This window comes from Phallusia mammillata, chromosome 2 (genome assembly GCF_965637545.1).
Source record: "Phallusia mammillata chromosome 2, kaPhaMamm4.hap1.1, whole genome shotgun sequence".
NCBI classification, from domain to species: Eukaryota; Metazoa; Chordata; class Ascidiacea; order Phlebobranchia; family Ascidiidae; genus Phallusia; species Phallusia mammillata.
In genome coordinates this window covers 18,055,559-18,071,749 of record NC_137253.1, presented here as the reverse complement: position 1 = coordinate 18,071,749, position 16,191 = coordinate 18,055,559, and the positions used below count along the sequence as shown (strand labels likewise).

Below are 16,191 nucleotides of genomic sequence, written 5' to 3'. Positions count from 1 at the left end.
TATTTTTGTTTAACATTAACACCAGTTGAACGACATTTTTGTTGAATATGCAACCTGGTGGACGAAAACGCCTGTACAGCATTTTCTACAAGTATATATGTTAGAAATAAAAGATGAGCATACACCAGTATATTTGTTTTTATGGTTTTAATTTTAGGAATCCAAAAGAAACTGACAGCACTTTCTAACAAAGCATGTTGCAAAGAGTTGGGACCTTGGGTGAAAAGCTTATGCAACCACATGTATTGTAGTGCAGCAACGTCACAAGGGAATTCACAACTTATAGTTGACAAGTGGCTGTCAGTCTGGCAACGTAACTCTGAAGTCTTCCTCAGCACCATTCAACAAATTTTCTGTAGGCAGTATATCTGTAACGCCTGAATACATAGAGGTTGCTGGTGGCATATTGCATGTTAGTAGTTAGTACAGTAAAACTTACTCGTGATAGGTGTTACCCTCATCCTGATTTCCGAATTGACGTTTAAATCGATAACATGCTGCTTCTAATACATACACGTTGAGACATATAGATTCAAATCCAGGATATGCTTTTATACAAAGCAGATTCGACTCAGAATATTCGTTGAACTTGGCTAACTGCTGTTGCACTTACTAATTTCATGGCAGCAAACGCATAATTTTCTCTCCTCCATTATCACACAGTTAGTACATAAACACCTACAATAATTCTGTTACGTGAAAAATAGCTTTTGTCAACAACAAAACACCTACCTTTTTAAGCAAATAGTTGTTATTTATTGCTTAACTGTAAACTAAGTATCTACGTTAATTTTATCAGTTGTAAACAATAAAAAATGTACGCATCAAAGGTAAAACAAGCAACAAAAACAACAGCTGATCAACGCCATTGTTAGAAGTTGGTACGAGGTGACGTAACAATCGCTGCTACATTTTGAAGGTGTCGCTCGAGAGCTCATTGTTTGATTGAATATCTCGAAAACGACAAATCATAGGACCAAAAAAATTACTGATTCGGAATCCCTGAATTATGGCAATTCTAAATATCTAAAATGTAGAAAAAGTCACATCGCCGCTGCTGGGGCCCTTTAATACACTTTTACACCACCGAAACCTTTCATTTGTGGTGCCAAGCAACATAGAAAAACATTTTACACATTCGGGGCTAGCAGGGTAACTAATGGAGTTATCAAGACAAATACCCAGATAGCATATCTTTATAACTTATCCACAAAATGCATCGACGCTTCAGGGCTGATCCCAGTTATGAATTTATGTTCATCTTAACTGATACTGGTCAATCTGGCGATCCCCTACTACGAAGCTGACATGTGCAGCATACGAGGCAGACAACGGTGCTTGTGATTTGACTTTCGGCGGATTCTCCACTGAGCCTGCGTAGCTCAGTTGGTAGAGCACGAGTCCCGGAAAGACTCCTGTCGTGGGTTCGAATCCCACCGCAGGCTAGATTTTTCTAGCCTACGCCTTGCCATATGGTGATGAATGCTTGGTGACCGGCTGATTCGGTATGACGCCTTTAATGGGCCTGGCGTACTGTGATTTATCCACAAAAAGTTTCATCCAAATCAATCAACAAATTGATGCTTAAAGTGCATAGACAAACTTCAGCGGAAAAAAGAGGACCCATAATTCAAAAACAGTTTTCCTGTCATGCGTGAAACTACAAACAGATAAACTTACTGGCATTGTACCACCATGAACAGGCATAGCAGAATTCATGTCAACAGTGGTCATACCAGTTGAAGAACTGCCTCCCACAAAACTTGCATCAGGATTCTGCATGTTGCCAGCTCCTTACAAAATAATAGACTTTCAGAAATTGTCCACAAATGTGACACTTCGCTGTGCACAATAGGAACTAATAGTAACTTTGCTTGTGTCCTATTTAAACTTGAAATCTTTTAAATTCACCTCAACAAAAAGTTTAAATTCTTTAATAAGTCATTTGTGGTAACAATCTTAAACTAAAAGGGTGGCTTAGCACATATTGCCCATATACACTAAAACCTATTTTAAAACATTAAGATATTTCCGAAACCTATTTTATATTGACTCCCATATTATGAACTGCCTTTTATAACCTTGGTTGTTCTGCAAGCAGAAACCCATGGGACCCCACACATGCAAAGTTGTAAATAATGCATTTCAAGAGATAACTAGAAATATGGCTTTCTAATATACTTCCTTTTTATATATTCTATATCAGGGGTCTCCAACACGTGGCTCACGAGGCAATTTTCTGTGGCATGCGGAGTCATCAGCAAATAAAAAATATTAATTTCTTAATAAAAATGACCAACTTTTTTTGTTTTACTCACCCGTCGAGTGTTTAATGAAGGAAAAGTAATGAAACTTCAACTCACACCCATATATCCAGGGAGTCGAACCATTTGTCATATGGGTTAAGGTTCTGTTCGGGTCCACTTTGTTTTTGAGGGTTTGGGTTGGGTTCCGGTTTTAAAAAATGTATATTTTCGGGTTTGGGCAAATTATCCGGTCCGAACCGGTTTGCGTTTTTTAAACCGGTTAAAATTTTCATTCGTTTAAATTTAATTCTATCCATCATCTACGTGTCCTTATCACATTCCAAAATAATTTTGCCCATGCACCGTTATTTCTGACATGGCCTATAGCAGTGTTTCTTAACCTTTTTAGCGCTTGTACCCTTTGAGCTTTCATGAAATTTTCTCGTACCCCCTGTGTACAATGGCTGACGAAAGTACATAAAATCATAATAATATGAATTAAACTCCGTGTATTTATAACTTATGTGGTGAATAATGCATAAAAAACAGTCTTGTAAGTTCAACAAATTGACGCACACCAACAATTAATCAATTCAAATCAGTCAAAACATATAACAAAGTAACTTGTTACGCACTCTTCACAAATATGCCTAAATATATCGTACCCCGTGTTTTGGTGTTTCGTACCCCCAAGGGGTACATGTACCCCTGGTTAAGAACCCCTGGCCGGGTTGCCATACCGTCCTTATTTCTAAGATTTGTCCTAATTTTGAAGTGCAATGTCTTAGAAACATTTAATGTCCTTATTTCTAAGAAATGTCCTTGTTTTTGACTTAAGTCCTTATTTTGTTTTATTTTCAACAATTACAAGTCAAATCCCTGCTACAAGTAGAAGTCAACTTTAGACCTGAGCTGTCGTGGGATGCATGAACTATTCTAAACGAACAAGAAGTTGCTGAAACAGATTGTTTCAGCTCAGGCAAAAAATATGGCTGGGGATATGTGCTGGCTCATATAAATGCAGAGATTTGTTCAAAAATGTTTGTTTTGTATGGTATAAAAGTTTAACTTTTGATTGTCCTTATTTTAGGGTCCATGTCGATGGCAACCCTGCCTATAGGTGTTATCTCACGTATTCTTCAGTGCGCGGTTGTAAAAAAATCACAAAATATAAAACAGACTGCATTTTTTTACTGGTTCAGTTTTGGTTCGGGCCCAATGCTAAACAACAAAATAGGATTCAGCTCCCGTTCAGGTTTTTAGAAAATTGTAATTAGCGGTTCAGGTTCGGTTCGGGTTTAATGAAATTACGCTCAAACCGGTTCGCGAGTTCGGGTTCAGTTCCGGTTCGACTCCCTGCATATATCACTAAGTTAAAAAAAATTACCGAAAAAAACAATAAGGTTAATGGATACATAATTATGATAAAATAAATGCGAACAAAAAAATGCGAACAAGCGTAAACTTCAAAATCCATTTAGTTCTTTATGTTTACTGTATAGTTTAGCTTGTGGATGAGAGACGTTAACATTTAGGAAGGTGAACCAACATTTATTGACACTTTGAGTAGGCCGCATTTCATAAGAATCAAATTGGACTCGCGGTCCAAGATAAATTCAATGCTAAAGCCATTTAAACACCTTAGCAAAACAAAAATCTTAAGCTGCTGAAAATAATTTTCAGTTTTACCAACACAGCTTTTACGATTCATTTTACATAAATATTATTTACTTAGTAACGCATATCAATGATCTAAGAACGGTTTGTGACATCACATACAAAATTAACATATGAATTATGCGCTAACAATTGCTTTCATTGTTACTTGTGGTGAAATCAATAGCCTTGATCAACAAGCAAGTAAGATTGCAAAAAGACATAACCCTTTAGAGGTCAACGAAAACAGCGCCTTCAACAATTAAATAGCCAGAGACTTTGGTTCAGAAATGGCTGGTCTAGAGTAATAGAGTGGTGTATCATGCAGTGTCACGATCTTTAAAGCATTTTGGCATCTAAGGCACATGTGGCCCGCGGCTGTGAGGCAGTTCGAAAATTGGCCCAGGACAACTTTGAGTTGGAGACCCCTGTTCTATATCCTATTTACCAATTTACTATACACATCATTTGAACTACACATATGATTGTTTTTGCAATCAAAAAGGAAGCAAAAACAAATGGGTCCCCACATGCGCGTTTGTGCAGATTTACGGCAAACAAATGTTCCGGTTATTTTTAGATTCTTAAGGAAAAACTTTCTAAAGGCATTAACCCAACTTTAAGTTTTGTCTGTATTTTGCATCATTATTGTCATATAATTACGAAAAAACAGTAAATAAGAACGGAAACAGTTTTTGAACACAATTTCCGAAACTAAAAATGTGCGTGATAACTTAACAAAACGACATAGCATAGCTGCGCAAAAACAGCAGATTCTAATCACCGAAACGAATGTCTCGTAAAATGCCTGTCCGGACGTCAAGCTGAGCCCTCCTGCTCTGCATTCACCCGCCTTAATCGTAAACCAGTAATTTACTCCCTTGAGATTTGAGACTTCCATCTGACTGACAGTGTACACATATTATGGACTGTAAAAGTAACTATTTGGCCGATTAAGGCAAAATTTTAAATTCTAAACAAATAACCTACTTCAAACAATTGTTTAACATTTTAGCACATTAGGGCTTGTATTTCTGGCCTAAAACTAAAACTTACTATTTCAGGGTTTAAGGGGTGAAAATTGGTGAATCCAATAATAAGTTACAAAATTCTTTAGAATACCTTACATTGCACAAACCAACAAAGCATGGAACTCTCAGATTATGTACTTTAGTCAGTACAGTCGTTTAAAAAAATCGTTTTGGGGGCCTGTGGTTGAAACGCTGGGTCAGTCATGGAACTTCAGAAGGATCAAATCTGGATTTATAACTAACATCTGTGCAAATTTGAACAAATTTAAAGCACTGTTTCTTGACCAAACGCGTTTAACAAACCAGAGTTAGCCAGAAACGAATATTTTGGGGTTTAAGGGGTGAAAATGGGTGAATCTTTTTTTAAGGTACAAAATTCTTTAAAATACTTTACATTGCACCAAACAACAAAGCATATAACTCCTTAATGATGTACTTTGGTCGGTACAGCCATTTTAAAAAATTTACGTTTTGGGGGCCTGTTGGTGAATCACTGGGTCATTCGGGGTCAAACTTCAGGAGGATAAAATTTGGATTAATAACTAACATCTGCCTAAATTTTTTTTTAAATGAAGCATTCTTTCTTGACCAAACGTGTCTCATAAACCAGCATTAGACAGAAAAAAGAAAAATAATACGGACAAAAACAATATCATAACTAAAAGTTTGGTATTGTAACATCAAAACAGTGATCGATACTGTGCATAAATAAATATGCCATATGGGGTACAAACTATTTAAATTTATTCCATTCACACATTTTTGAAGGTTTTTCTATTGTATGGTCTATATGAGAAAAAGTGTTGAATAGTGAGAAAATAGGTTAAAACACAACAATCAGCTCCTATTATTGGCGAATTACACAATTGTTGGGAGCTAGTGGGGTAAATGATAGGGCTACAGTGTTGAACACAACAATTAACACCTATAAATGGCACACTGTACAAGCTATCCACATTATATCATCACATTAAGACATTGTTTAAAAAATTCACCATTTTTAGAAGGCTGGAACGGTAAATATTGGGGCTACAGGCTGAAAACAACAATTGACACCTATAAATAATAAATTTTACAAGCTGTATAAATTTCATTTAATTGTTTAAAACACTGTTTAAAAAACTCCATTTAGGGGGTTAGTGGGGTAACTTTTGACCAGGGAGTCGAACCGCAACTGAACCCGAACCAGCGAACCGATTTGAGCGATTAATTTGATTAAACCCAAACCGAACCCGTCTGCTAATTACGATTTTCTAAAATCTAGAACTGGAGTTGAACCCAATATTTTGTTTAGCGTTGGACCCAAACCGGAACTAAACCAGTAAAAAATGCAGCCTATTTTATATTTTGTGATTTTTGTTCAAAACAGCGCACTGAAGAATATGTGAGATAACACTTATAGTGCGTGCCCAAAAAAACAGTACACCAGCAAAATTCTTTTGGAGTTTGTTAAGGCCAGGTAGATGATGGGCAGAATTAAAACAAAATGAACAAAAATTTGAACTGGTGTAAAAACTGCAAACCGGTTCGGACCACATAATTTGCCCTAACCGGAACAAAACCCAAACCCGAAAATATACATTTTTAAAAACCTGAACCGAACCCTTAAAAACAAAACCAAGTGAACCCAACCCAAACCTGGTTTTAACACCCAAAAGCATAAAATATGAAACCACATTGACCCAATTAACCTTCATGTAAAATTTTATCTAAATCGGACAATGTATAAAAAATCCAACCACTAGAGGTGTTATTAGCAACCTTTGTTAACGCTTCTGATGTCATAGGGCCTTTAACACCACTCTGACTGCCATGTGCAAAAACATCCTTTAAGTATTGCACAAACACAAGTACTATACATTCTGTTGCCTTTATTATACTATTACACCACAGAAATCTTTCGTTTGTGGTGCGCAGAAACATACAAAACCGTTTTACACTTTGGGGTTTAGTGGGGTAAATACTGGGGTTACCAAGTCAAACGAAGGAGATGGCATATTTGCATAACTGTATCTACCATCTGTGAAGGTTTCATCCAAATCCACCAAAGATTTCATGCCAACAGTGCAAGGGGACCCATAATTACCAAAACAGTATCATACCATTCTGTCATACCAGGTAAACAAAGCGTTTAAATCAACCTACAACAAAAAATGCAAAAGGCACTAGCAGTAAATAACCATGCTATTGAAAGTACAAACTAAGCAAGTGAGATTTAATTTAGACATTATTTCAAGTTTGTCCGACTTGATGTTCCATTTTAAAGAAAAGAGGGGGTAAATAGTGGGAAAATTAAGTAAAAAATGACAATTGACACCTTCTAATAGCAAATTCTACAAGTTGTCCAAATTTCATTTTCGACATTGTTAAAAAAAATCACCCAATTTAGGGGCCAGTGGGGTAAATCATGGAGTTACATGGTCAAACACAACAATTGGTGACTAAAAGTGGCATGTTCTAGAAACTGTCAAAATTTCCTTCAAATTCGACAGTGTTTAAAAAACTCACCCATTTTAGGAGGTTAGAGGGATAAATATTAGGGCTACAGGGTTAAATACAACAAACAGCTGCTATTAATGACAAATTCTACGAGCTGTCCGAATTTCATTCAATTCTGACAGTGTTGTAAAAAATTTACCCAGTGATATACCCAACTGTATAAAATGTGAAACCACAATGACCCAATAAACAGTCCTGTAAAATTTTGTCCAAATCAGCAAATGTCTAAAATTGTTTAGAACAACAACCGTTAATGCTTCTGACCTCATAGGGCTAAAAAAAGAAAAAAGGGGGACCTATAAATACCTTCATTTGTAACTTTTCCAGCTTCTGATGATGAGTCATCCATTTTTGATATTTTTTCTGTAATATTGAAATGTGTTATTGTAGATTAATGAATTAAATGTAAGTCAAGTTAAAACATGCAAGGTTTTAACCTTATGTTTATCAGCAACATTTAGACGAGTGGTTCTCAACCCTTTTGCCTTTGCGGCCCCTTTCTGATACTGTAATCTAATTGCTAAATCTTTTGAATATATTTGCTGGCTTTTCTTTAACAAGCAACCAAAACATGGTGCATAAAATAGCAACCACGTATAGTTGAGGACTAAAACTTCAATCCCTTTCTTTGGTGGGTTGCGCTGTCAGGAATCAACAAGAAAGGCACATTGCATTGTGATGCAACGTTGTTTTCCACTAACAATTTATTAGAGATGTACCGAATATTTGGTTTGCCGAATTTATTCAGCCGAATTGGCCACTTTTGCAAAGATTCGGTTTCGGCTGAATAATTTGTTGCGATTCGGAACCGAATCTTTTACGACCACACATTTAAAGCATTAATTGTGTCATTTCTGTTTAGTACCAACAAAAATCGCGTTAATCACATTATTTTTTGACACATTATCGTTTTCCCCACTGCAGACAAAAACTCAGTAATTCATTGTCCGGTTGGCAATCATGCTCGAGGCAATGGTATACCCCACAGAACAAAAATGCGGCTGAAACACAACCATTTTACACTAATTGCCGGGTAGATAAACTTCTGTTTTCATGTCAAACACGTAGGATACGACTTTGCATGATGTCATATATGATTCGGTTGATTCGGCCGAATTTATTCGGTAAAACCACCGAATATTCGGTTTCGGCCAAATCGAAATTTCGCCGATTCGGTACGTCACTACAATTTATGTCTGTTGCATCACAATGGGGTTTAAATGCTACAATGCAATTTGATTTGTCACCTATGAAGAACGATATTAAACAAAATTCATGCTATTGTGAGCGAATTAGGAAGTTGCCATTGACCTCCTAAAACCTCCCCGGTTGAGAACCACTGGTTTAGACTGACATATACCAAAGTAAAGTTTATCGAGTTTGAAGTATAAAACCTTCATCAAAACTGAAAATGCACATGCGAACTTACTAAAACTAAATAGCATTGCTGTGCAAAAAAACAGATTTCCATCTAAAACAGGGGTGGGCAACCGATGGCCCGCGGGGCGCATCCGGCCCGTGAGCAACTTTTAGGCAGCCCGCGACAAACGTTTTATTTTGATCGATCAGGAGGAATGTATGTTTTAAACCTCATTTTTGTACCAAATAGTTGTTACATTAAACGTTGATAGTTATTAGTTTATTACAAACAATAGGCATTGTTACATACAGAGACAAAATCATTGTGTAATTGACTTTGTATAACAAACAAACCAGTGTTAGACAGAAAACAATACAGACAAAAACAATATGTATCCCCTTTAGGGAAGGGGACCCATAAATACTGCAATTTAATTTTACTTCTTCACAATAAAAGAAAAGTTTGCTATTTGGAACAACTATTCTACAAAACCCAGTTATCCTACTTTGAAAATCCCTACTGATACATATTTAAAATTAGCTTATTCAACCTTTCAGTTCTTGGAGTTCTTTTGGTATGGTCCAGACACTTTCTTTAGTTTCAGAGTTGTAGTAATATAATTTTCCAGAATCCGCTTTGAATTCTTTCCAAGATGATTGGGCTAACATTACTTCACCCTGCGTTTTTAACTCATCTGGTTTCTCCCACTTGGATTCTTTAGATTTACAGTTGTAAAAGTATTTTCTCCCATCTGGTGCCGAATGTTCTGTCCAATCAGTCTGTTTTAAATAGAAAAATGAATGCACTCCATTTTTTGGTGTACAATATTTTACATTATTCCGAACAATGTGTCTTGCAAAACCAAGGAAATGATAATGATACATAGCTGTCAGAGTGTAATGTAGTAATACATAGCTGTCAGAGTGTAATGCACTAAGGCCCCCTTCAACAGTTTAACTTCTACAAAAACCCGGATAGTGTTACATACACTAGCAAATTATAAAGCCATGTTGCGACAAAGTCAAAACTAATTGTTCACAACTTTGTGCAAAACATATCTGTCGACCTGCAAAAGCCTCCTGCCATGCAGTGAGTAACATGGATGACAGTTAAATGACCTTTTGGCCATTTATGTCAAAAATAAGAAGTCACTACACAGATGCAACAAATCATTCATAACTGTGTTCATTCCGTGGCACACTTTGCAGACCAACAACACAAAAGTTGTAAAAGAAATTAATTTACAACTTGAATTTGGTTGGTAAGAGTTATTTTCCAATAGATAAGAAAAAGAGCTTTAAAATGTTGCCTGCACCTATTTCCTCGCCAAGTCCTAAAACACCAGAACAGTTTTTTTTTCATTTTTTAAAGAGTTGAAATTTGATCAAAAAAATTATGGTTAATCTAGCAAAAAAACTGTTGTTGTTTTTTTACCTGAAAAGGTGTTTGTCTCTTACATGAAAAAGCCTATCCAATTTGTCTATTGCAATAACTACATTGATTATGTTTATAGAAACTCATGATGAGATACAGTCATTTTGGTATACCTTGATTCCATTTGGTCCTAGCAGAAAACCAGTTTTCATCATCTCTTCACTACCAGATGGACCGCAAGGAGCTCCAGTGGGACCCTAATAATCAATAGTAAGAAAACTAGAATGCGGCAAACATGTTGTAAACTACAAGTTTTTTAGATACATTACATGTAACTACACAAATCAAATATCTTTCTTTCCGCCACATGCACTTTATGATCTCTAGGCAACACAATTCTCCCCCAGGCCCTTTAGCCACTGTTGCAAATAAACACTTGTGCCTGGTAACACTGCATTAAAAACTAGAAAGGTGGCTTTCCAATTTATTTTCATACATATATATACATAACGGAAAAAAAATAGTAAAAAACTAGAAAGGTGGCTTTCTGATATACTTCCATAATATATATATGTTTCATATCCTATTTACCAATTTACTATACACATAATTTGATCTGCACATAAGATTGGTTTTGCAAGCAAAAACGAATGGGTCCCCACATACATGTTTGTACAGATTTGCGGTAAACAAACTTTCCATTTCTGTAGTTTTTGCTATTTTTTGCCATTGCGTATGAACTACTGTCACAAATGTATTAGACTGGATAGTCTGTGACCCATTTCCCACATGACGTTATCTCGCAACCACTGGAAGTTTAATGTGCGCATGAAATCTTCTGTCTAACTTCTATTGTTCTTATCTGAAATGTGCCAGTTTTATCACATCGCCTGTTAGTCACTGCAGCCGTTATTGTTAATGCTAAAGAAAAAGGCCCATACAGAGTTAACACCTTTACCCATCCATTGTTATCGAAATGGTACAAGAAGCCCACCATTTCATTAGAATGCTTCACTGTTATTATTTGCGCTGGTAAAAATGTTACACATAAAGGCATGTGGTGTTTATGTATTTATAAAGTATACCTCCACGCAATAGGTGATATAAGCATTTTCTTCTTCTGTAAATAATTGTATTTTTGTGTATTTGATTCCATTTGAATAAGACAATAAAGGTGTAGGAAAAGTGTTTTGATCAGAGTACACATGCGTTAGTTGTTAAGGAACTTCTGATAGTCAGTCCCAATCTTTAGCGTACCCGTGAAAACGGAATGTGACAACTACTGTAACAAGCTTATGTAGAAAATGTATAAAAACTGTAAATGAACAACACCGGATCGCATCGTAAGTTATAAACGCGTCTGGGTGAAAACAAAGCAGGAAACAAAAAAAAGTTGTTCGCAATTTCACAGTTTCATTTCTGTCAACGCAATCACTAACTCCATTGTAAACATGGCGCGAAACAAAAACAAAGCTATCGCTGTGCATTCAGTTGTAAATCAGTGAATCACTCCCCAGGGACCACAGTGATATAGCGTTAAACTCCATTAGAATATTTAGTAAATGTTTTAACACATATTTGGGGCTGTAGGCCTAGGGATAACCACTTGAAAGACTTGATATTTTAAATAACAAACGAGTAACTCACTGTTAAACATTTCAGCACAGTAGGGCTTGTATTTCTGGCCTAAAACTAAAACCGGCAGGGGTTAAAAGGGTGAATCAAATAAAAAGTTGGAAAATTCTTCAGAATACCTTACATTGCACCAACCAAAACAGCATGAAACTACTAGTTCAGTGCTTCCCAACCTTTTCCAGCTCATGGCCCACTTTCAAAAAAAAATTTTTTTGGCGGACCACTGTTAAACACATGGTACTTTTGCCTGAACTTTACTTCCTGCCTTTATGAAACCGTATTTGATGTATTCTGGGTCCAAATGAAGCTAGCAAAGAGAGTTCCGGCATCAAGATCAGGGTTGCCAGGTAGTGTCGACTGGATTTGGACAGTATTTAGCGGAAAATCAGACATTTTAGGACAAAAAAGAACGAGAGTGTATAATTGCAAACAAGGTATCAATATCGAGGTGCAAACTGCCATTTTTGTGCGTTTACGTTCCCTACACTCTTAAGCGCCGAGTTTTACAAAAATACAAAGTGGCGGTCATAAAATATGACGTCACTTATGCGGGCAACCACAAGAACTGAAATCCAAACTCAAAGCCCAACAAACTTTCCATGTTCGAAAAAAACGACATGTTTAAAATAGTATTTAGTTGGCAATTGCAACATGTTACTGTAGCCTTTATCATTGGTTTAGCAACGTTTAAAAAATCTTCGTAAAGTTGTTGCTTCATATCACCTTAGATGACCATTTATTACAATAGATTTACTTTGTACACAACAATGGCCAGACATACACTGGCAGACAATTATGTGTTTAACGTCATAAACAAGGCACTAAAACAAGTTGCAGTTTTAAGACACATTTTGTCGTAAAAAAGATTTGCAACCAAAATAGGAAGGAGACAAAAAGTCGTTCAATCAGCAAAATTCAGATATATTAGGACAAAAAACTAAGTGTCTCAATGATTTTAGGCGTCGGACACAGCATGTGAAATTAGGCCAATTTATCGTTTTTGGTCTGATTTTAAGGGCACCTGGCAACGCTGATCAAGATTTTACAACTAATACAAGTACTGTTGTGATGCGACAATCGCAGTTTGGGTGTGTAAAAAAAGCTTTGTTTAACAGAAAACCTTATGCAGATTTCATAGTGAGTAATATGTTTGTTTTTTTGATTATATAGCTAAACTTGAAAGTATGTTCACACGAACTGTATAACTTTTAAACTTCTATTTTGGTATGATAATAGTTTGACAAGTTTCGCCGACCACAAGAAAGAACCACTGGTGGGCCATGGACCACCGGTTGGGAAGCGCTGTCTTAGATTATGCACTTTACTCAGTAAAGCCGATTTATAAATTTTAACTATTAGGGGGCTGTGGGTGAACCGCTGGGTCATTTGGGGTCAAACTTCAAGAGAATTAAAATTGAATCAATTGCTAACATCTATGTAAATTTCGCATTTAACAAACCAGCGTTAGACAGAAACGAATATTTTGGGGTTTAAGGGGTGAAAATGGGTAAATCTTTTTTTAAGGTACAAAATTCTTTGAAATACCTTATATTGCACCAAACAGCAAAACATATAACTCCTAAATGAAGTAATTTAGCAAGTATAGCCGTTTTAAAAATTTCACGTTTTGGGGGGCTGTGGGTGAACCGAGGGATCAAACGGGGTCAAAATTCATATGGACCATCTTTAGACCAATATCTGTAATGTGTGTAAATTTGAAAAAGTTTAAACCATTCTTTCTTGACCAAAACGTGGTAACAAATCTGCGTTAGACGGGAAAAAAGAAAACAGAAAAAAGAAAAAAAAATATAGACAAAAACAACATGTGTCCCCTCTCAGGGAAGGGGACCCATAATAATAATAATTTCAATTGATTCTCTTGCTTTGACCCAGATATTGTGGTCCAAGGTCAGGTTTTAAACACATTTTTTTTCTAGAAAGCTGTAACAGTTGTGTTACAGACACTTTAAATGACCATTGACCTGTAGTACCTCTCAGGGTGCACACGCCAAACGACTGTTTGACCTTTTGACTCCGTTTTCAATAGCACGCAGCCCTTGGTGTTCAACAACACCGTTTAACCTAATTTATACATGCCTTGAGTATTGATTCCTAAATCGATTGCAAAAAAACGCTACAATATGATGAAAGAAAGTTCTGAACTGTGTTAGTAATACCTACTAGTTGACCTTAAGTAACCCGTGGTCATGCGGCAGCCAACCTGACAACGGGCATTTAAAAAAACATTTATCTTGCAAGTTTATTTTTTCATCTTTATTTTTATTAACAAAGTTTTGCTTGACATATACGAAACCGAAGCACGCTTATTAGGTTTAAATCACGTCATAGGTGTGAAACCTTTGCCAAAACTGAAAATGTGAGTGATAACTTAATAAAACGAAATAGCATTGCTGTGCAAAACAGCTGATTTCTAATCACCGAAACGACGTCTCGTAAAACGTCTGTCCGACGTCAAGCTGAGCCCTCCTGCTATCGTAAACCAGTGAGTTACTCTTTTTTGAGACACATTTAAGTTTCAGGGGCCTGTGGGTGAATCACTGGGTCGATTGGGGTCAAACTTCTGGAGGATCAAGTTCAGATTAATAACTAACATGTGTCCAAATTTAACTAAATTTGAAGCACTCTTTCTTTACCACACGAGCGATAAAAACCAGCATTAAAAAATTTACGTTTCGGGGGCCTGTGGGTGAACCGCTGGGTAATTCAGGGTCAAACTTCTGGAGGATCAAGTTTGGTTTAATAACTAACATATGTCCAAATTTGAATAAATTTGAAGCACTCATTCTTGACCAAACGAGCGTTACAAACCAGCGTTAAAAATTTTACGTTTCGGGGGCCTGTGGGTGAACCGCTGGGTAATTCGGGGTCAAATTTCTGGAGGATTAAGTTTGGATTATTAACTAACATATGTCCAAATTTGAATAAATTTGAAGCACTCTTTCTTTATCAAACCAGCGTTACAAACCAGCGTTAGACAGAAAAAATAAAATAAAATACGGACAAAAACAACATGTGTCAAAAAAAATATGCCCATAATAACTTCGTCAAGCATTGATAGATTTTACAAAATTTTTTTTTGTTAAAATCATTGTAACTAGCTGCATGGACATGTGAAATTTGATAAAAATCTGAGGGGGTTGGTTAACTTTTGCCATTTTTCTGGGACGTTTGACATGGAATGACCCACAGGTGTAACAAATCGTGCATTTGTCGCTCTGCGTTTCGAAACACGAATTAGTTGACCTACATTAACGTTTACAGCCCAATATAACTAACATCGTAACATCTTAATTCCAACCAGTGAGAAAATGGTCAAGTGACTACTGCATTCATGCGTGAAGCAGAGGCATTTTTTCCATGCGCCACTATCGTCAATCACTCCCATTGCGTCAGCTGTGCACTGAGCTTGCAAAAATTTGACAAAAGACAGCATGTAAAAACATATTTGGGGCTGTAAGAGTAATTACTAAGCCGATTGCACTGAAATTTTTAACAGCCAACAAGGAACACCCTATCCACAGCTGTTTAAAATTTCAGCAGGTTAAGTCTTGTATTTCTGACCTTATTAACATGTGAACAAACAAACAAATATTTGGGGGTAAAGGGATGAAAATGGATATATACAACTTCAAGTTACAAAATACTTTAAAATGCACTGCAATGTACCAATAAAAAAAGAATGAAACTGTAGAATCATCGGCTTTAGCAAGTATAGCCGCTTTAAAAATTTCACGTTAGACCAATATCTATAATGTGTGTAAATTTGAAAAAGTTTGAACCATTCTTTCTTGACCAAAACGTGGGAACAAATCCCTTCAGGGAAGGGGACCCATAAATATGGACAAAAACAATATGTGTCCCCTACATGGAAGGGGACCCATAATAACTCAAATTTTGCAGCAAAGGTATACATTATAAATTGTTCTTTACTTTCTTTTGTTTCGCAAAACGTTTATTGACCTAACCTCTGGCCATACAAAATCCAACTGACTATAAATGACCTTTTGAAAGAAGTAAAATTGTTGTTAAAATCTCTCTTCAGGACTTAATACAAATATTTCAGGGTTAAGGGGTGAAAAATGGGTGAATATAACTATAAGCTACAATTACTTTAGAATACTTTACAATTCACCCACCAACAAGGTATAAAACTTGTGGATCATATAATTTAGTAAGTATAGCAAAAAAGATGTTTTGGGGGCCTGAGGGTGAACTGCTGGGTAATTCGGGGTCAAACTTTTGGGAGAATCTTTCTCAAATGTGGGAACAAACCAGGGTTTGGACAGAAAAAATATGGACAAAAACGATGTGTCCCCTTTGTGAAGGGGATCGATAAATAATATATCATTCTCATTTGGCAGAAAAATAT

At 36.3% G+C, this 16,191-nt stretch overlaps 1 non-coding gene and 1 pseudogene across 2 annotated transcripts in view; one reads left to right on the top strand and one right to left on the bottom strand.

Moving 5' to 3' along the window:
* Positions 1 to 16,191, bottom strand: part of LOC145214282 (pre-mRNA-processing factor 40 homolog B-like) — a 58,546-nt pseudogene that overhangs the window by 31,374 nt on the left and 10,981 nt on the right. Inside the window, exons 5-8 of the transcript XR_013857015.1 lie at positions 10,340 to 10,423; positions 9,343 to 9,571; positions 7,739 to 7,795; positions 1,681 to 1,793 (exon numbers count right to left, since the gene is read on the bottom strand). The product of XR_013857015.1 is annotated as a pre-mRNA-processing factor 40 homolog B-like (transcript). The remainder of the gene's footprint in view (positions 1 to 1,680; positions 1,794 to 7,738; positions 7,796 to 9,342; positions 9,572 to 10,339; positions 10,424 to 16,191) is intronic.
* Positions 1,372 to 1,445, top strand: Trnas-gga (transfer RNA serine (anticodon GGA)). The gene has a single exon. It is a non-coding gene; the product is annotated as a tRNA-Ser (tRNA).